This window comes from Gorilla gorilla, chromosome 3 (assembly GCF_029281585.2).
Source record: "Gorilla gorilla gorilla isolate KB3781 chromosome 3, NHGRI_mGorGor1-v2.1_pri, whole genome shotgun sequence".
NCBI lineage: Eukaryota > Metazoa > Chordata > Mammalia > Primates > Hominidae > Gorilla > Gorilla gorilla.
The window spans coordinates 195608462-195630300 of NC_073227.2; the positions used below are offsets into that span (position 1 = coordinate 195608462).

The 21839-nt window shown below is 37.0% G+C and overlaps 1 long non-coding RNA gene across 1 annotated transcript; it reads left to right on the forward strand.

Annotated features, from left to right (window-relative positions):
- The first annotated feature begins 5297 nt into the window (after positions 1 to 5297).
- On the forward strand, positions 5298 to 20914 carry LOC134758373 (uncharacterized). The gene is made up of 5 exons (XR_010133540.1): positions 5298 to 5429; positions 5568 to 5663; positions 6943 to 7026; positions 7273 to 7355; positions 20800 to 20914. It is a non-coding gene; the product is annotated as an uncharacterized lncRNA (long non-coding RNA).
- Positions 20915 to 21839: the final 925 nt, after the last annotated feature.

A 21839-nucleotide genomic window follows, 5' to 3' on the forward strand; every position in this document is an offset into this window, starting at 1 on the left:
AGGCGCACTTTGGCAGCCCTGGTCAGAGTTAGCTGCCTGGATCGCGGTCACGCTGGGGCAGCCCAGATCAGAGGCAGCTGCTGCCCGCCAAACCAGGGCAGTTCAGATCGCAAGCGCGCACCAGAAGCCCGGGTCAGAGTTAGCTGCCTGGATCGCGGTTACGCTGGGGCAGCCCAAATCAGAGACAGCTGCTGCCCGCCAAACCGGGGCAGTTCAGATCGCAAGCGTGCACTGGAAGCCCGGGTCAGAGTTAGCTGCCTGGACCACGGTCACGCTGGGGCAGCCCAGATCAGAGACAGCTGCTGCCCGCCAAACCGGGGCAGTTCAGATCGCAATTTAGATCAGATGAGACCCAGGGGACGTCTCCCACCGGTCTCCGCTGGCCGTCCTATAGCACGTCTGCCAGGACTGTGCCAGCTCCAGTTTCAGACCTCGCGAGTCACAGATTCAGATTCAGAACAGACACAGACAGACAAACGGAGACGAGCCAGCTCACCTATCAGTAGATTGATCCTAGCAGATCCGTTGACCTGGGGTCTGGTGGGCTTGGGGAATCCCGGACGAGCCCCCAGATGTTATGCCCAGACCGTTAGTTCCCCAAAGAAGACCACCAGAGTCCAGAGTCAAAGCCAAGTGGCAAGGATCTTTACTACAAGTTTGAACCTGGTCCCTCCATTCCACAGCATACAAGAGGGCCCTGAACAATGCGAGTGTTTGCTTTTTATAGTCTGAAAGTTACAGGGGAACAAAGGAATTCTTTTGGTTCCCACCCTTTCAGTAAAACTTTGAACGGCTGTCTCCTTATCGGAGACTTTCCTGGTGGTGTTTGTACTGGGCTCAGGAAGTTTGAGAGATATATGGCGATATGTGGTGGGATGGGAGGATGGGATGTGTTTGTACTGGCCTTGTTTGTTTTGAGCCCGGGGCTGAGGAATGTGCCCGGCTCCTTTCACTGCATGAGGGACCTAAAATAGTTTATAATAGCCTGGGGTTCCTTAAGGAAAATGGAGAAGGTGCTAGACTCTCTTTTGGGGAAAAACCACTGTTTTTACTTATGGAACTCCAAGAGTGTTTTCCAAACAGACAAGTTCATCTCAGCTCTTAAACTGCTTGCTTTTGTATTATGTTACCGGATTTTTTGACTAAAATAATTATTGCAATAGAGGTTACTCTTGGGTTTTTAAGGAAGTAAAGTTTAGATACTTGTGTTACCTGATTTTTTGACTAAAATAGTTATTGCAACATAGGCTACACTTGGGTTTTTAAGAAAGTGAAGTTTAAACAAATGTTTTTGTTTAAAAAAACTTTTTTAAAGTGCACTGTAAAAACATCACGAGGTCTAGCGTCATAATAATTCTCTCTTTTTAGAGACCCAGGATTCAGTGTGGACTCTGCCCAGAGTTCAGAGATCCAGTTAGAAGATAGATTGTCCCTATCTAAATAAAATTGTTCTCCTCATGCAATCCTGTGATAGATTTCTACAATTTTGTTTGATTTAGCATCTATCTTTAATCTCCCTGTAGCATCACCAGACCTTTCTTCTCTGTACCTTGAGATGTAAATTTTGCTAATCTGATTTTTAGTCTAAGAGTTGTTTCCTTCAATATGCAAATTTAGGGCTGTTTACCTGACAACTGCCAGGACAATGAATAAGTTTATCAAGAGTTTGCAAGTCTAAGATACGGAAAAAAAAGGGGGTCGTAGGAATTCATAAAGTGTATTTTTATCATTATGCCTAACACATCTATGTATTTGTGTGTTCTCTACACAATATTTCACTACTAAAATATATAAAAGAGCTCTTATTAATTGGCTTCAAGAAAAATAAAAGTCCTTAAATCAAATACTTCATCGGAGAAAAAGGAAAAACTAGTCAAATGCTTTTTCAATTTTATGTGACTTAAGTAAAATCTTTAATAAATAAGGTAGCTTAAAATTATTGGTAAAGTAGTATTAGAAATGTCTTAAAAATTATTATCAAGCAATTTCATACTTATCCCTGCCAAATACTATAAGGTGTCAAAATTTGGCATAGGGGTTATAAAACTATAAACACAGCCCAAAATGGAATGATCTTTCTTGTGTAATTTTTAATAGATAAGATATTGATATTGGTTTAATGAAAATAGCTACATCTCAAATTATTTAATAAAATTACCACAACCCATAATCTTCCGGCTTTAGGCAGTCCAGACCACAGGCAATAAGGAGGTTTGTTTGGAAGAGGACTGTTACCATCTTTTTTCAAAGCTAAACTATAAACTAAGTTCCTTCCAAAGTTAGTTCAGCCTATGCCCAAGAATGAACAAGGACAACTTGGAGGTTAGCAGCAAGATGGAGTCAGTGAGGTCATATCTTTTTTAATGTCTCAGTTATAATTTTGCAATGGGGAGTTTCATAACTTTAAATGATGCCTATCAGTTTTCATAAGTAATCTTGGTAAATGATTAAAATAAAATAATTAGGTAAAGGTAATGGGATAAACACTTGTAAACAAACTTGTCATAATTTAGAATCAAAATTTATATTAAATTAAATAATATATATTTCATTATTTGGGTATTTTCCAATAAAAATATATTGTAGGAAAACATTCTGTCTAAAAAACAAACAAACAAAAAAAACCCAAAAAAGTTAATATGATCAAGTTGTCTATAATTAAAGGGATTTATAATGGTCTTTCTAGAGATTAAATTTGATGATAAAAACACTTATACACAAAAGAATTGATTAGAACAATAAAATTTTCTTAAAGGATTGATTTACTCTTAATGAATTATAAGAGATTTTAATTTGTTTTAAACCCACAGTTCAACTTGTATCGTTTCTTGATGTTTTCTGTTTTCTCTTCTCTTTTAGAAAGTGCGAAATAGTAATGCTCTTCTTCAACTTATTTTCAGATCATAAAAGTTTTTATTCATTCAAGTTCTATTCACTGTGGGCTGATGCTAACAACATTTTCTTTCTCTTTTTTTTTTTTTTTTTTTTTGAGACTGTGTCTTGCTCTGTAGCCCAGGCTGGATGGAGTGCAGTGGCGAGATCTAGATTCACTGAAATCTCCACCTCCCAGATTCAAGCAATTCTACTGCCTCAGCCTCCTGAGTAGCAGGGATTACAGGCATTTTGCACCACGCCCAGCTAATTTTTGTATTTTTAGTAGAGACAGGGTTTTGTCATATTGGCATGCTGGGTTTCAAACTCTTACCTTAGATGATCCACCCGCCTCCGTCTCCTAAAGTGCTGGGATTACAGGCATCAGCCACTATGCCTGGCCTAACAATGTTTTGTTAAAGGCCTAAAGGAAACCTTTTCTTTCAACATAATATTCTGTGCACTGCAGAAGGTGTTTTCCTCTGTCTTTTGATAACTGGCCTAATAGATTTTATGTTTAATCAAAGTAATTTCTATGCCATTATTATTAAGTTTTGGTTTGCCTAAAAAAAAAACAGATTAAATTTTTTAAAAAGTTAAAGTTGTTATATCCATGTATCTTTTTGTATGTGCCTTTAAGATTCTTGTGACATTGAGCTACAAGGATTTGACTCCTGAGTCTCAAAAGGACACCAAGTACTGCCAAATCTCAAACTCTGACAGCAATTAAAGCCTCATCTGCAGGCCCTGTAGAAGATGCCAATCAAAATAAACTGTGTTCCTGAGACACAGGGGCAGAAATTAAAGCTATTCAACTCCTCAAGGCCAAGGGATTATCATGGAAGAGGTGGGCAGGCGAGAATGTAAAGGCCAATTTTGAGAGATAAAGTAAATTCATTTTCTCTATAAATTAACTATTAACATCAAATGCACACTGATGAAAGACCAGCATATAGGCCCCTGTGTCAGAATAACAAGGTTTTCTTGAAGCATGAATTAACTCCTTAATAAAAGTTATAAAGGCTATAAAAGGGAAGTTGTATCTTATGGGTCAAGATGAAAATTTTATAGATTGTTTATAAAATATTGGAAAACAAATATAATTGAATTCATGCTGTTTTTATTGGGGCTTATTGGCTGAAAAATTAAGTCTCCTCTCTCAAAGAATGAAGGTTTTTGCCATTTTTTGAAATCCTTCAATTACCATTTTGGTTAAATGAATGACTTATTTTACATTGGCTTGTGATCCTATTTTGTGATATCAAGTGTTTTAAACCTTTGATATTTGACAAACTTTCCAAAATCAAATTATAAATTGTATATTTTTCTGACCTAATTAATCCTTTAAGATATTAGGTTCCCTAAAGTCCAAAAAATGACATATTTGTCTTATTTGGTGTAAAAATTATACAGGAAGCATTGTAAAATGTGAAATGGTGTTTGGTTTTCTTTGGGCTATATTTGTATAAATATGTTATTGGTATATGTTCCAAAATTATGAGAAACTCTTTAATTCTGATATGACTTAGTGTACATTACCAGTAATAATTATAATTGTTATATTAAATTATTGTATACCACAGAAGAAACAAATGTCCTTGTCAATTGTGTCTTTGACTATGTTTTCTCTAAAACATTTTGTCATCCATAGATGTATTAGTCAAGGTTCTCTAGAGGGACAGAACTAATGGAATATATATATGTATGTATGTTAATACCTAACTAACTTATGGTAAGTCTTAACTCACACCATCACAAGGTCCCACAATAGGCCATCGGCAGGCTAAGGAGCAAGGAGATATACCTAGGATCAATACTTTGTATCCTTCAATTCAATCAAGTGAGCATTCAGTATTAACCATCACAATGGACAATTGCTTTTTTTTTTTTTTTTTGAGATGGAATTTTGCTCTTGTTGCCCAGGCTGGAGTGCAATGGTGCAATCTTGCTTGGCTCACTGCAACCTGCACTTCCTGGGTTCAAGTGATTCTCTTGCCTCAGCCTCCCAAGTAGCTGAGATTGTAGGCACTTGCCATCATGCTTGGCTAATTTTTGTATTTATTGTAGAGATGGGGTTTCACCATGTTGGCCAGGCTGGTCTCGAACTCCTGACGTCAGGTGCTCTACCCACCTTGGCCTCCCAAAGGGCTAGGATTACAGGTGTGAGCCACTACACCCAGCCTTTGGTCCTCATTAGAAGCTGGTTTTATAATCACCTATAAAGCCCTAACAGGTTCTCTTGAATGCAGGTTTCTGATAACTATGGAGATTGTGACATCAGAATAGAAGAAAAACTTTCAGGTCTCACAGAGAGCTGAAATGTTCATGAATATCATGCAGAACAGGAATTACCTGCATGAACTGAACTAACAGAAGACTGAACTAATCTTTTTGACTTTTTTCTTAAAATGTTCTTGATCCTTCGTTTTGTTTTTCAGAACCAAGGAAATTTTTTTGAGCTATTGACATCTTTTAACAAGTTACTATACTCCTATGAACAAAATTTGGAACATATTTGTTTCTCTCTACCTGATTTCTCCAGAATTTGGAAACTACTTGTGAGTATTCTTTATTTATGGCAATATAGTTATTTGCATAAGTGCAAGAAGAATCTGTTTTCAATTGTAACAGGACACAATTATAGAAACTGGTTATTTTACCAAGGTTTTGACTGGAATGGTGTGCTTTCCTTTAAGGAATCAAACTGGACTTATAGAGCAAATAAAAGCCCCTTGGGAAAACTGGCCTCATACCTTGTCTACACAGTTCCTGTACAGGGTTCCTGACCAGTGGTAAGTAAAGAATGCCACTTTCTGACAAGCCCAGGAGCCCCAAGTTATCTTGGGGCCTCAGGGCCTGGGATGAGAGGGGCTGTAGTGAAAACCTCTGACATGCCCTGGAGACATTTTCCCCATTGTCATGGGGATTAACATTTGGCTCCTCACTACTTTAGCGAATTTCTGCAGCTGGCTTGAATTTCTCCTCAGAAAATGGGATTTTCTTTTCTATCGCATTTTCAGGCTGCAAATTTTCTGAACTTTTATGCTCTGCTTCCCTTTTAAAACTGAATGCCTTTAACAGCATCCAAGTCATCTCTTGAATGCTTTGCTGCTTAGAAATTTCTTCCACCAGGTACCCTAAATCATCTCTCTCAAGTTCAAAGTTCCACAAATCTCTAGGGCAGGGGTAAAATACTGCCAGTACCTTTGCTAAAACATAACAAGAGTCACTTTTGCTCCAGTTCCCAACATTTCCTCATTTCCATCTGAGACCACCTCAGCCTGGTCTTTATTGTCCATATCATTATCAGCATTTTGGGTGAAGCTATTCAACATGTCTCTAGGAAATTCCAAACTTTCCCACATTTTCCTATCTTCTTATGAGCCCTCCAGACTGTTCCAACCCCTGCCTATTACCCCGTTTCAAAGTCAATTCCACATTTTTTGGTATCTTTTCAGCAGTGCCCCACTCTACTGGTACCAGTTCATTACTGTACATTACCAGTCTACTACCAGTCCGTTTTCACACTGCTGATAAAGACATACCCAAGACTGGGCATTTTACAAAAGAAAGAGGTTTAGTGGACTCACAGTTCCACATGGCTGGTGAGGCCTTACTATCATGACAGAAGGTGAAAGGCACATCTCACATGGTGGCAGACAGCAGAAGAGAATGAGAGCCAAGAGAAAGGAGTTTCCCCTTATAAAACAATCAGATCTTGTGAGACTTATTCAATACCATGAGAACAGTATGGGAGAAACTGCCGCCATGATTCAAATATCTCCCACTTGGTCCCTTCCACAACACAAGGGAATTATGGGAGCTACAATTCAAGATGAGATCTGGGGGTAGACACAGCCAACCCATATCACCATTCATGAGGGATCCACTCAAACACCTCCCACCAAACCCCACCTCCCACACTGAGGATCACATTACATCACGAGACTTGGAGTGGAAAAAAACATCTAAACCATATTATCAGGTTTAACAAAGAGCAGCAATTCTGGAAAAGTATCCTGGTACAGAGAGGGCATTTTTTACATGGCAGTTTTTATCTCCTGTTTTTAGGAAGAAAAGAGAAGATTAGAATGTCCTTTTGCTTCTGCTGTTTATCAAGTGCCTTTATATGAAAAAAATCCTTATATCAAAGAGGTATATTGGGGGTAGGGGAAGCATATTCTTCCACCCTTCATTGGTTTATAAATATCCGTGGCTTACTGAAATCTTAACAGTTAGACCATTTCTGTCCTTGTTATATTATTGGGCTCCTAAAGCATTTAGAACATCCTTCTTTTGACAAAGCTTTTTATTTAAGTCTATAATCTTATTGTAGTCTCGAAAGTCTCCTGTATCTGAAGCCCGAATATTCATTCTATTTACCTTCACATTCTTTACTAGGAATCCTAAGCCACCTTAAGGCAAAGGAATGACTTCCATGGAATACAGATGAAGTTGGTAAAAGGAAATACAAAGGAGAAAAAGTACATTTGTTCTGTTCTATGACTATTACTCTGATACACTGGTAATGCTATGATGATGGAAGGAACAAATAAATGTCTCAGGATCTTGATCTTCTGATAATAGAGAGGGAAGTTAACAGTTCCTGTAAATACAGGAACTGTAATAGAGAGGGAAGTTCCTGTATTTACAGGAAGAATTTTAGCAGGGTAAACTTCAAAACCGGTAAAGGCTTGCATGTTGCTACCATAAAAAAGAACAAGAAAGCCAACCACAAAAATTAAACACTAAATTGAGCAAAGAAAAAAATGCAATATTACTACTGAAGTATTAGAGAGCACTCACTACTTCCCTATTTTACCTGCATGTATAACCTATGACGTTACTCATTTATTTCTCTGTATGTCATTTGAGAAGTGACTTATGGAGATAGAATAGATAAAATAGCATTCCTTAATTAAATATGGTAGGATGCAAGGTATACATGACTAATTTGGGATAATATTTCTTGTGTGTGTGTGTGTGTGTGTGTGTGTGTGTGTGTGTGTGTGTGTGTGTTTGATAGAGTCTCGCACTGTCACCCAGGCTGGAGTGCAGCGGCACAATCTCAGCTCACTGCAACCTCTGCCTCCCAGGTTCAAGCGATTCTCCTGCCTCAGCCTCCCAAGTAGCTGGGATTACAGGTGCCTGCCACCACGCCCAGCTAATTGTTTTTGTATTTTTAGTAGAGATGGGGTTTCACTATGTTGGCCAGGCTGGCCTCAAACTCCTGACCTTGTGATCTGCCTGCCTCTTCGTGTCTGTGTGTGTGTGTGTGTTTCTTTTTTGTTCTTGAGACGGATTTTCACTCTTCTCACCTTTTTATATAAAGAAAATGCATCTAGAACATTTAGATCAGTTCTTGACCATATTAAACAAATTTTATAGAATTAACACAAACCATGTTATCTAAATCTTGGGATTTTGAGCCTAAAAGCCTGTGCCTTAATTTATAATCAAAGGTCAAAAAGGTCAGATCTATAAAGAGAAGGTACAATGATGAACGCTAGGTGATTGCTTTGAAAACTTTCTTGCAAACGTAGCTTACTTGGGGATTTTTGTTAATATATCTAATTCCTTAAGCCTGGGTGAAGCCTTGGATTCTGTATGACTCAGGAGCCCTTGGGACACTGTAGTGCTCTTAGTGGTAGAGCACCCTTTGAGCAGGATACTGAAGAAGAGCTATTTGACTTGAATGGCCTGGCTGGGTTTCAAAATTTTCTGGGGTGTTCTTGGACTTCTATTTTTCTAATTCACTTTTGTAGCATCGTGAAAAGATTTCTGAATATTCTCATTGGAATCACGTTCAACTTCTAGGTAAATTTGAGAGGAAATAGAAATATTTACAACAGTGAATCTTCCTACTTATTAATTATGCCTTTCTCAAGATATATCCACTTTGTCCTATGTCCATCTGTTAGATTCTGTAATTTTCTGCATAGCAGTTTTGTACATCATTTTGCATGTTTTGTTCCTAGGAACTCTATGTTTATTGCTGGTATCACAAATGGAATCTTTTATATTATTATATTCTCTAATAGGTTATTGATGTTGTGCAAAAGCATCATTGACTATATTGATCTCTCTGCAGAGCTCCTGCTAAACTCTAGCAGGTTGTCTATACATATTTTTGAATTTGTTTATGTAGACAAATGTTTACATATAACAGTTATGTCTCTTCTTTTTTTACCCTGCTATCCTTAATTTCTTTTACTTTTTTCTTTTATTGGCAAGGAAATTTCAGCGCAATGTTGATTTTTTAATAGTGGTAGTGACCATTGTTTGTTGCCTTCTCTTAATGGATTATGCAGTTGTTTCTAGAACATATAATATTATTTTCCACCTTGAGAAATTTTCTGATGCCCATTTCTCTGCCAGGAATGTTATTTTGTCCATAGTCCTCATAGAACTGTTTCCTTCACATTAATCATACCAAAGCTTACATGCCAACTGTGAAAAATTCTTGATTCTTTCAGTATAGTGATAAAAGAACCAAACACAAACTAGCTAAAACAATTTAAGGGAAATTTATTAGCCTCAAACTAAAATGTGCAGAAGTAGATTCTTGCTGTCATCACAATTGTATTTGGTATTGATGGCTCCATTTCTTTCTAAATTCTTGAACAAATTCCCTCTAAGCTGCAAATTTGATAGCAGCCCACTTCTTACAAGCTAAGCAACTCTATTAGGATGGGAACCTCTCCCTACTTAAAGTTAAGCTTCCTCCCTGGTTGGCCTTGCTTGGCTATGTGCTCATCCTCAAACTAATCACTGTTTAGGAGAAAGGACCCATAATTCTCTCTCTGTGGTAGGCAGAGTAGGCCCCTTGACCAAGTCTTACCAAAATTTTCTAAGCACTGAGAACAAATAGTTCACGGATCCATGAGATGCAGCTGGATAGAGCAAAGCATACGAAATCCACTAAATTTGCTTAAAGACATCTTTCCTGACAAGCCCATTTTTAACTTCTGTATCTAAGCTCTTATAAACTATTATGTCATGAATCCTGATTTGTAATTTATTAATTTATGCTTCCTGTACTAGAATATAAACTCCATGACAGAAGGGACACTGCTTTCCTTGTTTACTGTTGCATCTCCAGGATAGAGAGTGATGTATGCTGTATGGGAGGAATTAAATAAATAAACTTAACTGAAAATATCAGGAATCCATAATTGGGAAAAATAACATTCTAGTTTGTACTAAGAGATGGTGATATTGAATATGATAGCCTTAACTTCCTTTTGAAATGAGTTGACAAGAAAAAGTTGAAAATTGTCTTTTTGCTTCTCTTTTTTAAGAAGTCAGTTGCCAATTAGATCTACTTGCAGCCTGGAAGAGCTATGACTCACCGTGAACTTGAATGAATGAAGTCTTTAGGCTGATTTTTACACATAATGTCAAAGTTCTCTTTTTCTGGTCGTAGCTACACCTTGCCTTTTATAAGTATTAATTATTAATACATTTTCATACATGTTGTTTATTTGGTTTAAATTCTATCTCTGCCATTTGGGAGGCTGAGGTGGGCCCATCACTTGAGGTCAGGAGTTTGAGACCAGCCTTGCCAACATGGTGAAATTGTGACTATACTAAAAATAAAAAAAAATAGCTAGGCATGGTGATGCATACCTGTAATCCCAGCCACACAGGAGACGGAGGCAGGAGAAGCATTTGAACCCGGGAGGTGAAGGTTACAGTGAGCTGAGATTGTGCCACTACACTCTAGCCTGGGTAACACAGCAAGACTCTGTCTGAATAAATAAATAAATAAATAAACAAAGAGACAAACAAACAAATTCTATCTCTGCCACTTACCTGCTATGTTATCTCAGGCATTTTTTTCCCTCATTTCCAGTGGGGTTGACTATTTCTGGCATTTTACTCAACTTCTCTAAAAGCTTTCATTTTCTTGTCTGTAAAAATGGAGTCTTAACCTCTACTCACATTGTATCATAAAGATTAAATGAAATAATGTATTTTGAAAAACCAGTACAATACTTTTCAATAGTAACAATTAAAAATGATCATTATGATTTTATTTGTTGCTAGCTTTTTGATATAGAATATCTGTTTTGGGCAGAATGCATGCCAACCACAATAAAGGTGGCTGGATTTCCTTACCTGCCCTTCATATAAAGTTACCTTTGACACGTGCAGAGTAAATATAGTACCTTCCTGTGCCTTTAAGTTAGCAGTATTTTGCAGTTCCCTAAAGATCATATGGTAGAAGCTACAGTGACTAAGGAGAAAAGGAAAAAACAGGTTAGGACCATTTTCTCAAAAGGTGATAGTGCCAATGGCAGGCACCCAGGCTTCTTGAACTCACCTATGTTCACATTGTTAGTAAAGTAGCAGAAGGAAGGCATGCTAGGAGTGGAACTTCATGTTTTCCACTGACTATCCTAAAGTCAATCCTTCTAATTGTATGGAGTCCTAATTGAGAAAAAGAGTCAGGCTGGCTCCTTTCCAAGAGAAAGCAAAAAAAAGGAAGCAGATAAGCTATAAGTCTGCCTTTTTTTCATGGTCCAGGGCACATAGCTCTCCTGTGCAAATAACTAACAATCTTCCTGCACCCAGTTATCACCAGATCCTCGGCTGATAAAAAATACATGTTAGCTCACTGCAACCTTGGCATTATCAATACTGCACAAAACCCTCATTAGCACACAGCACAAGCACCCTATTCCCCAGCCAGTCTTTATCTCCTTGCAGTCAGCTCCTCTCTTGCTAGTCTGCCTGTTGCTCCCTTGTAATATATTTTCTTATCTTCTCTAATAAATCTGCCCTCCTTTACCCACTACTGTTTTGGTAACTTATCACCTGCACCATTGGCCCAGATAGTCACCACTCACCTATGACAAACTGGCTTGTAAAATAATTTCTAGGGTTATTATATACCAATATATTATATAGGTTTATCATGAAAGATGGTAGTTTACCTTTGAAGTAGTATAAAATATGCCAAGCAAAAAAAAAAAAAAAAAAGATAGAAATAAACGCAGGTGTCTGAGCAGCAGGCACGGTCTGAGCTATCCAGATCTTTGTGACTGAAACTTTCCTTTAGGCAGGTCCACTCCTTCACCTAAGCCACATGCTCTCTTACATTCTTGCTCCCAGTGTCATGCCCTTGATTTGTCCTTCTAGAACTTTCTATGTGAAAATATTCAAAGTACAGTGTGAGGGGAGCTCAAATAGTAGGGGAATGCAGGACCCCACTTTTGTAGGGAGAACTTCATGAGATGTCAAAGCCCAGTAAAGTGAAAGGTAGCTAGAACTAAAGGGCTAGAGGGAGGCAAATATTGCTGAAAGCCTGCATTTAGAGATAGAGAATTGCAGGACAAAGGAGACACTTCATGCAGGAGAGCTCTGGCTGGCATCTGGCAGGTGCCCTCTGGGATGAAGCTTCCAGAGGAAAGATCAGGCAGCAATCTTTGCTGTTCTGCAGCCTTTGCTGCTGATAGCAGGCAAACAGGGTTGGGAATGGACCTCCAGCAAACTCCAGCAGACGGGCAGCAGAGGGGCCTGATTGTCAGATTGTCAGAATGAAAACAAACAAACAGAAAGGAATAGCACGTCCACTCAAAGACCCCGTCTGAAGGTCACCAACATCAAAGACCAAAGGTAGATAAATCCACAAAGATGGGGAGAAGCCAGCACAAAAAGGCTGAAAATTCCAAAAAACAGAATGCCTTTTCTCTTCCAAAGAATTGCAACTCCTTGCCAGCAAGGGAACAAAGCTGGAAGAAAAATGAGTCTGATGAGTTGACAGAACTCGGCTTCAGAAGGTGGGTAATAACAAACTCCTCCGAGCTAAAGGAACAGGTTCTAACCCAATGCAAGGAAGCTAAGAACCTTGAAAAAACATTAGACGAATTGCTAGCTAGAATAACTAGTGTAGAGAAGAACATAAATGACCTGACGGAGCTGAAAAACTTCACTTCATGAAGCACGCACAACTTTCAATAGCCGAATCGATCAAGTGGAAGAAAGGATATCAGTGATTGAAGATCAACTTAATGAAATAAAGAGAGAAGACAAGGTTAGAGAAAAAAGACTAAAAAGGAATGAACAAAGCCTCCAAGAAATATGGGACTATGCGAAAAGACCAAATCAACATTTGATTGGTGTACCTGAAAGTGACGAGGAGAATGCAATCAAGTTGGAAAACACTCCTCAGGATATTATCCAGGAGAACTTCCCCAACCTAGCAAGACAGGCCAACGTTCAACTTCAGGAAATACATGAGCACCACAAAGATACTCCTCGAGAAGAGCAACCCCAAAACACATAATCATCAGATTCACCAAGGTTGAAATGAAGGAAAAAATGTTAAGGGCAGCCAGAGAGAAAGGTCAGGTTACCCACAAAGAGGAACCCATCAGACTAACAGCGGATCTCTCGGCAGAAACTCTACAAGCCAGAAGAGAGTGGGGGCCAATATTCAACATTCTTAAAAGAACTTCAACCCAGAATTTCATATCCAGCCAAACTAAGCTTCTCCTTCATAAGCGAAGGAAAAATAAAATCCTTTACAGACAAACAAATGCTGAGAGATTTTTGTCACCACCAGGCCTGCTTTACAAGAGCTCTTGAAGGAAGCACTAAACATGGAAAGGAACAACCAGTACTAGCCACTCAAAAAACATACCAAATTGTAAAGGACATCGACTCTACGAAGAAACTGCATCAACTAACAGGCAAAACAACCAGCTGGTATCATAATGACAGGATCAGATTCACACATAACAATATTAACCTTAAATGTAAACTGGTTAAGTGCCCCAATTAAAAGACACAGACTGGCAAATTGGATAAAGAGTCAAGACCCATCAGTGTACTATATTCAGGAGACCCATCTCACATGCAAAAACACACATAGGCTCAAAATAAAGAGATGGAGGAATATTTACAAGCAAATGGAAAGTAAAAAAAAGCAGGAGTTGCAATCCTAATCTCTGATGAAACAGACTTTAAACCAACAAAATCAAAAGAGACAAAGAAGGGCATTACATAGTGGTAAAGGGATCAATACAGCAAGAAGAGCTAGCTATCCCAAATATATATGCACCCAATACAGGAGCACCCAGATTCATAAATTAAGTTCATAGAGACCTACAAAGAGACTTAGACTCCCATACAATAATAGTGGGTGACTTTAACATCCCACTGTCAATATTAGACAGATCAAGACAGAAAATTAACACGGATATTCAGGACTTGAACTCAGCTGTGGACCAAGCAGACCTAATAGACATCTACAGAACGCTCCACCCCAAATTAACAGAATATACATTCTTCTCGGCACCACATCGCTCTTATTCTAAAATTGACTACATAATTGGAAGTGAAACACTCCTCAGCAAATGCAAAAGAACGGAAATCATAACAGTCTCTCAGACCACAGTGCAATCAAAGTAGAACTCAGGATTAAGAAACTCACTCAAAACTGCACAACTGCACGGAAACTGAACAACCTGCTCCTGAGTGACTACTGGGTAAATAAAGAAATGAAGGCAGAAATAAAGATGTTCTTTGAAACCAATGAGAACGAAGACACAACGTACCAGAATCTCTGGGACACATTTAAAACAGTGTGCGGAGGGAAATTTATAGCACTAAAAGCCCACAGGAGAAAGCAAGAAAGATCTAAAATGGACACCCTAACATCAAAATTAAAAGAACTACAGAAGCAACAGCAAACAAATTCAAAATCCAGCAGAAGACAAGAAATAAGGTCAGAACAGAACTGAAGGAGATAGAGACATGAAAAACCCTTCAAAAAATCAATGAATCCAGGAGCTGGTTTTCTTAAAAGATCAACAAAATAGACTGCTAGCGAGACTAATAAAGAAGAAAAGAGAGAAGAATCAAATAGATGCAATAAAAAGTGATATAGGTGATATCACCACGGATCCCACAGAAATACAAACTTCCATTAGAGAATACTATAAACACCTCTATGCAAATGAACTAGAAAATCTAGAAGAAATGAATAAATTCCTGGACACATACACCCTCCCAAGTCTAAGCCAGGAAGAAGTGGAATCCCTGAATAAACCAATAACAAGTTTTGAGATTGAGGCAGTAATTAATAGCCTTCCAACCAATAAAAGTCTAGGACCAGATGGATTCACAGCCGAATTCTACCAGAGGTACAAAGAGGAGCTGGTACCATTCCTTCTGAAACTATTCCAAAAAATAGAACAAGAAGGAATCCTCCCTAACTAATTTTATGAGGCCAGCATCATCCTGATACCAAAACCTGGCAGAGACACAGCAAAAAAAGAAAACTTCAAGCCAGTATCCCTGATGAACATCGATGAGAAAATCCTCAATAAAATACTGGCAAACTGAATCCAGCAGCACATCAAAAAGCTTATCCACCATGATAAAAAAATTAAATTTTTAAAATTTAGAGATGGGGCTTGCTTTGTCACCTAGGCTGGAGTACAGTGGCACTTGGAACAGTGCTAGGAACACACAAGGTATTCGATGACTATTTTTTAATCAATGATTAAATCATAATCTTCTATGTTGGACACCAAGCATGTGTATGCATTTTTACATGTGTAAGGAATAATAAAAGGAGTGGAGTTTATTGTTTGTTTATTTTTGTTGTTATTTTTATCACATATATATGTTAAAACTGAAATGGCCTATTGTTCATTGATGTGTTATGACTTCTATGAAAGAAAAGGTGCCCTACTTCAAAAAACAAGACAAAAAAAATTCCCAAAAGTAGCATAAGATGTTATAATACCAAACATGCACATTTAATTTTAAGTATTGGAAACAAGAATATTTTGTAAGTTTTTTTAAGGTATACACCAGTTATTGTTTACATGAGACTTATTCAGATTGGTATGAAATGTTCCTAATTCAAATTTCAACCAGGATCACACTTAATTTTATAATCATGTGTCGGAATGCTTAAAGTAATGAGCTTCTGAAGGCTTACAGCCTTACACCCCATTGGCCATGTCTTAATGACAACACAATGAGACTGAATGTTTCTTTTCATGAAACATCCATCTGAGAGCAACAATTTTGTTGAAATCTTTAAATTAATTTATGCCATTCATTATTTTTTTTCTGAAATTTTAGTCCCTTTGTGCCAAGCATGTCGTCTTTAGTTGACTGTAGTATGTTGTTTTCATGTAAGCTTTCATTTTCTCATTCAATGTGCTATGCACTTAGAATTTTCCATCATTTCCTTGTTCTGTCCCTTCTGATTCTGGACATTATTTCTAAGCAGATACATGAAACATATCGCTCACAGAATTCTTGGTATTAACCATATCATGGGTTACATAGCAAGAAAGGTCAAGGAGATTAGGAACAAATTAAAGTTTAAAAAACTTAGATTGTAAACTCCATAAATACATAAAACTGAAAATTAACCTGTAACTAAGTAATAAGGAGGCTTAATTAATAGGATTTTTATTAGATTTGCTTTCTTGGATTTAATATTTGATAGGAAAAGTAAATTAAGCATTTATATTTACTACTTGTATACTCCTGTATATCCATAATCACACAATAAAAATTGTGCTTATATTGTCTTTTGTCGTTTAAATTCTCATTTTTCAAAACATACAATTTTACCAAGTTCTTAAAAATGTCCAATAGTAGGAATTTATATTCCAATGGCTGAGATTATTTTAATAATTTTCTCTGTATCTTTATAATAAACCTTTATCACCCAAATTAATCCAAGTGTGGCTTTGTTTCTTACAGTCCAAATCTAACTAATAAAAATGCAATCTGGTTTTATTTCATTTTAACAGACACCATTTTATTTTTTAACAAAAATAGGTTCTTACATAATACTCAATTTTTAAAAATCAAGTAAAAATACCCATTCTCCAAGCACATAGCTTGATAGAATTTTAACTATGTTATGTTTATAGAGTACTTGCTTAGTAAATTACATAATAATTTTAATACAAGACAATTATATGCTACTGCCTTAAAATGGCCATACCAAGTAACAATGGATATATTTACATCATGGACAATGTCTAGTACACTCCCTGGATCCAATACATATATTTTAAAATAGTTGAATATGCTGTAATATTTTGACCAATCATACAGTTATGACTCAATCAAAAAGCATCTGAGGAGTATAATGACTGGGTTATTTTCATATTACAGAAGGAAAAACACATGAGATACACAGTATCTCAGATTGTCCTCTTATCAGCTAAATGGCCCTGTATAATAGGAAAACCAGGAGAGAATATAATTCTCAAAAATATGAGGAGAGCTGGCTGCAGTTGCATGTGCCTATGATCTCAGCTACTCTGAAAGCTGAGGTGGAAGAATCACTTCAGCCCAGGAGTTTGAGGCTGCAGTGCACTGTGACCGTGCCTGTGAGCCTGGGAATGGCCACTGTGCTCCAGCCTGGGCAACAAAGTGAGACCCTGTCTCCAAAAGAAAAAAAAAAAAAAAGAAACTGAGACTCAAATATCATTGAGGATTGTTTCTTTTGAACACTTTATATTCAATTTTTAAAAAATTTATTTTCTGAGATGAATGTCGAGTTACATCAAGTTTTGAGTCATCATTTTTAGAGTCTTGTTAACAGAATTGATTGACCATTTTAGCCCAAACAGTTGAACCATGATTGCTTGCAGATGGTATTTTTACCTATTTATTCTTGCCCAGAAGAGTGCTCTGCACCATGTGGTCCCAACAATTCTTCTAATCATTGTATTTCTAAATGCTGTGACAAGAATGAACAAGAGCTGTTATGTTCATGCAGTAGAATATTATCCTACCATAAAAAAGAAATAAAATAGTGATACATGCTGCAACAAGGATGAACTTTAAAAACATTATGCTAAGTGAAACAAGCCGTACACAAAAGGCCATGTATTACATGAGTTCATTCGAATGAAATGTTCAGAAGTAGATAGATCAGTGGTTACCAATGGGTAAGGGAAGGATGGGAGGGAATGGGGAATGACTGGAAATGCATATGAGGTTTCTTTTTAGGGTGATGACATATTTTGGACTTAGATAGTCGTGATGTTTATGTAACTCTGTGAATATACGAAGACCCAATGAATTGTACATTAAAAAAATGTGGCATCTGCATTGTACCTCAATAAAAGTGTTATAAAAGTTATTTAGAGCTATGTTTTCATTTCTTGACTATTAAGCATTGATTGATTCAATATGTGTCTCTTTTTTGCAATTTATTAATAATGTATTTTTTTGTGACAATCATAGTATTAAAGTTGTTTGAATTGGAAACCCTTTAATCAGGCTATAATTGAAATAGTACTCTAGGAATAATGCTGGTGACAGTTTTGAGTTAAGATAATCTGTTTCAATAAATGTTATTGAAGATGTGATGTATGGCAAATAATTTATTTATGTGAATGAGCAAAATAAAATAGAAGCGCTATACTTAAGTAAACATAGGAAGAGTTTTTTTACTCTTATTATACTTTAAGTTCTGGGATACATGTGCAGAACGTGCAGGTTTGTTACATAGGTATACAAGTGCCATGGTGGTTTGCTGCACCCATCAACCTGTCATCTACATTAGGTATTTCTCCTAATGCTATCCCTCCCCCGGCCTCCTACCCCCTGACAGTCCCCGGTGTGTGATGTTCCCCTCCCTGTGTCCATGTGTTCTCATTGTTAAACTCCCACCTATGAGTGAGAACATGCCGTGTTTGGTTTTCTGTTCCTGTGTTAGTTTGCTGAGAATGATGGTTTCCAGCTTCATCCATGTCCCTGTAATGGACATTAACTCATCCTTTCTATGGCTGCATAGTATTCCATGGTGTATATGTGCCACATTTTCTTTATCCAGTCTATCATCGACGGGCATTTAGGTTGGTTCCAAGTCTTTACTATTGTGAACAGTGCTGCAATAAACATATGTGTGCATGTGTCTTTATAGTAGAATGATTTATAATCCTTTGGGTATATAACCAGTAATGGGATGGCTATGTCAAATGGTATTTCTGGTTCTAGATCCTTGAGGAATTGCCCCACTTTCTTCCACAATGGTTGAACTAATTTACACTCCCACCAACAGTGTAAAAGCATTCCTATTTCTCCACATCCTCTCCAGCATCTGTTGTTTCCTAACTTTTTAATGATCACCATTCTAACTGGCATGAAATGGTATCTCATTGTGGTTTTGATTTGCATTTCTCTAATGACCAATGATGAGCTTTTTTTCATATGTTTGTTGGCTGCATAAATGTCTTCCTTTGAGAGATGTCTGTTCATATCCATTGCCCACTTTTTGATGGGGTTGTTTATTTCTTGGAAATTTGTTTAAGTTCCTTGTAGATTCTGGATATTAGCCCACTGTCAGATGGGTAGATTGCCAAAATTTTCTCAACATGTAAAGAGTTTTAATAGGCCAATGTATGCCACGGCGGAACTTAGTTTGTGTTTCCTGTCTTCGGGAATACCAACTTTACACTCTGCAACTGGGTCTATTGAAGAATACTCATAATTACAAGAATAGATTAGCACAGAGAACGGGCAACCCCTGACATTTGCTGCTAGTTCCATAAGTTTTAAACCAATTCCGTTTTATTTTGGTGACACAACTGATAAATAAAGTCCTCCTAAATGGACATTTCATCCCTCTTACAGCTACCCTCGTGGTTGAACTATTTATAAACTATTCCTTTACATGCAAGTGGTTGCATCTTACTATTAATAATTATGTTGTTTATTATTTAGTGTACTTTAGGGTTTTCCCCCTTTCCCAAATGAAACCATTTTTTAATCAATTTGTCTTAGATAGGAGAAGTAAACTTTTTCCTATTTTATACAGTTCCTTTCTAGGTAGCTTCCAAACAAATGCCATTCTTACAGTCTTCTTAAAGTTTTCTTACACACAGATTGCATGCTATCTTTATACTATTTCTGTATGAGATTTCTCTTATCTTGGCCACAGCTAATGAAACCAGGAGTGGTTATGTAAACCAAACTAAGTCAACTTATAAAGTGGCTAAAAGATTGAGAGGTAGCCCCGATGCAAAACTCTGCCCAATAGAGGGAGGCTATATTGGAATGTGGCCAAAGCAATTAAATTCTTGTTTTTGGAGGATCTGACTAGGGGATCTACTGAGGAGGTTAGCATTTGGTGGTGAGAGAAGAAGCTGAAAGTGATTGTAGAGAAACTACAAGTCAGGTGAAGACTTTCTCCTACTCCTCTCAGTAGTTGTAGAGTAGGAAGTAGTGTATGCTTGCTCTCAGGGTCTAATCAGGTAGTTAATTATTGCTAGTGTTTTGGTGTATATTTTAAACGACTTTCCAGTACCTAGAAATACTGGCTTTCCCATGCTTCAATCACTATTATTTGCACAAATACTTATCAAGTGCCTACAGGCCAAGTGCATATTCCAAATCAGGATACATTAATGAACAGTAGTGCACTCACCTTCCTGGAGTTTATATCCCAATGGCCAAGATTATTTTCATCATTTTCTCTGCATCTTAATAATTAACTTGTATTACCTGAATTAATCCAAGTGAGCATTTGTTCCTTGTAGTCTGAGTTTAACAAATAAAAATGTGATTTGTTTATTTCATTTTAACAGGCATTCTTATATGTGTGTCTTTTACAAATATTGATTCATTGAATTTTCATGACAATTTTTAAAAGTATCCACATTTTAATAAGGGGAAATAAAGGCAAAAAGAGGTTTAAAAATTGCCTAAAGTAGATGCTGCTAGTAGTACTACCTATTACTAGCAGATGGTACAAACAGCTTTTTAATTTAGGTAGTTTGGCTCCAACAGTCTCTTAATCACTTTTCTATGCTACCTTTTAAAACAATTTTGGTAGAATTCCCTTTGTGTTCTCAGTAATTACATTTATATGGATATGATTTTATAATCCAATACTCATCTTTTGTCTCCTAATTTCATTTTTCTTGAGGATAGGTGTCCTATTCAGTCTTGAATATACATCATCACAACTATCTACAGCTAGAGGACTACAAATACTATAGGATGATGAGGTGACAATATTATTGGTTACCTTGTCACCAGTTACATCAACAGGTACTAATTGTTCTTTGAAATCTTTCTAGAACCATCAATCACTGTAGAAGCACATATTATTGTATACAGTGACATCATCATGAATCGCAGTGATTTCCAAAGGGATATGTGCATATTAACATATCTTTTATATGCCATAAGTTCTGAATCATAGGGGTGAATTGACATAATACAGTTAGCCTCCAGATACTACAGTAATTCTTCTGAAAGATGACTGACATTGTTATATAATATCATTGAGAAAGTTTTCAATGTCATTCTCACCTTTGCTATGTGTAAATCTCTATTGGTTTGGATACACTTTTTTTTTTTCATTTTCTTTAGATTGTTTTACTATGTAAAATTGTGTGAAAAGGTTGAAAACGTGGATACTTGAAACCCGTATGCAACATTTGGTTGACCTCGTTCTGCCTCCTCAATGTATAAAAGTGTGATAAACACCATATACAAAGTATTATATTCACACTCATTACTGACAAGCATATTTTGAATATGATTTACCTTCCCATTTTTGTTTCAATGATTGAATCTTGATGTAATTTGCCAAGATCCCAGAATCTACCGCAGATGTTTTTGATATTTACCCACTAGCCCCACTGGGACAATGATTGTTAAAATTCAAAGTTGCACATATTCTATTGTAATTCATTAGTGTAAAAGGATTAAAATGTTCAAAATGTTTCAGGTGGCTTTCAAAGTTATCCCCTGAAGTGTGAACTCGTTACCAAGGAAACACATTGCAAATGTTAGTAAATCTTTCACTGACTTGCTTTTTACACGTCCCCATGGTTGGCGTGTATGCTGAGCCCATTTAGCACAGTGCTGCTGGCAGCTTCCATTCCTGTTATGTTTATAAATACATCCGAGCCTCACAAAAAAACTAGGCAGAATTGCTTGGAGAAAATTCTTCTGGTTTTCTT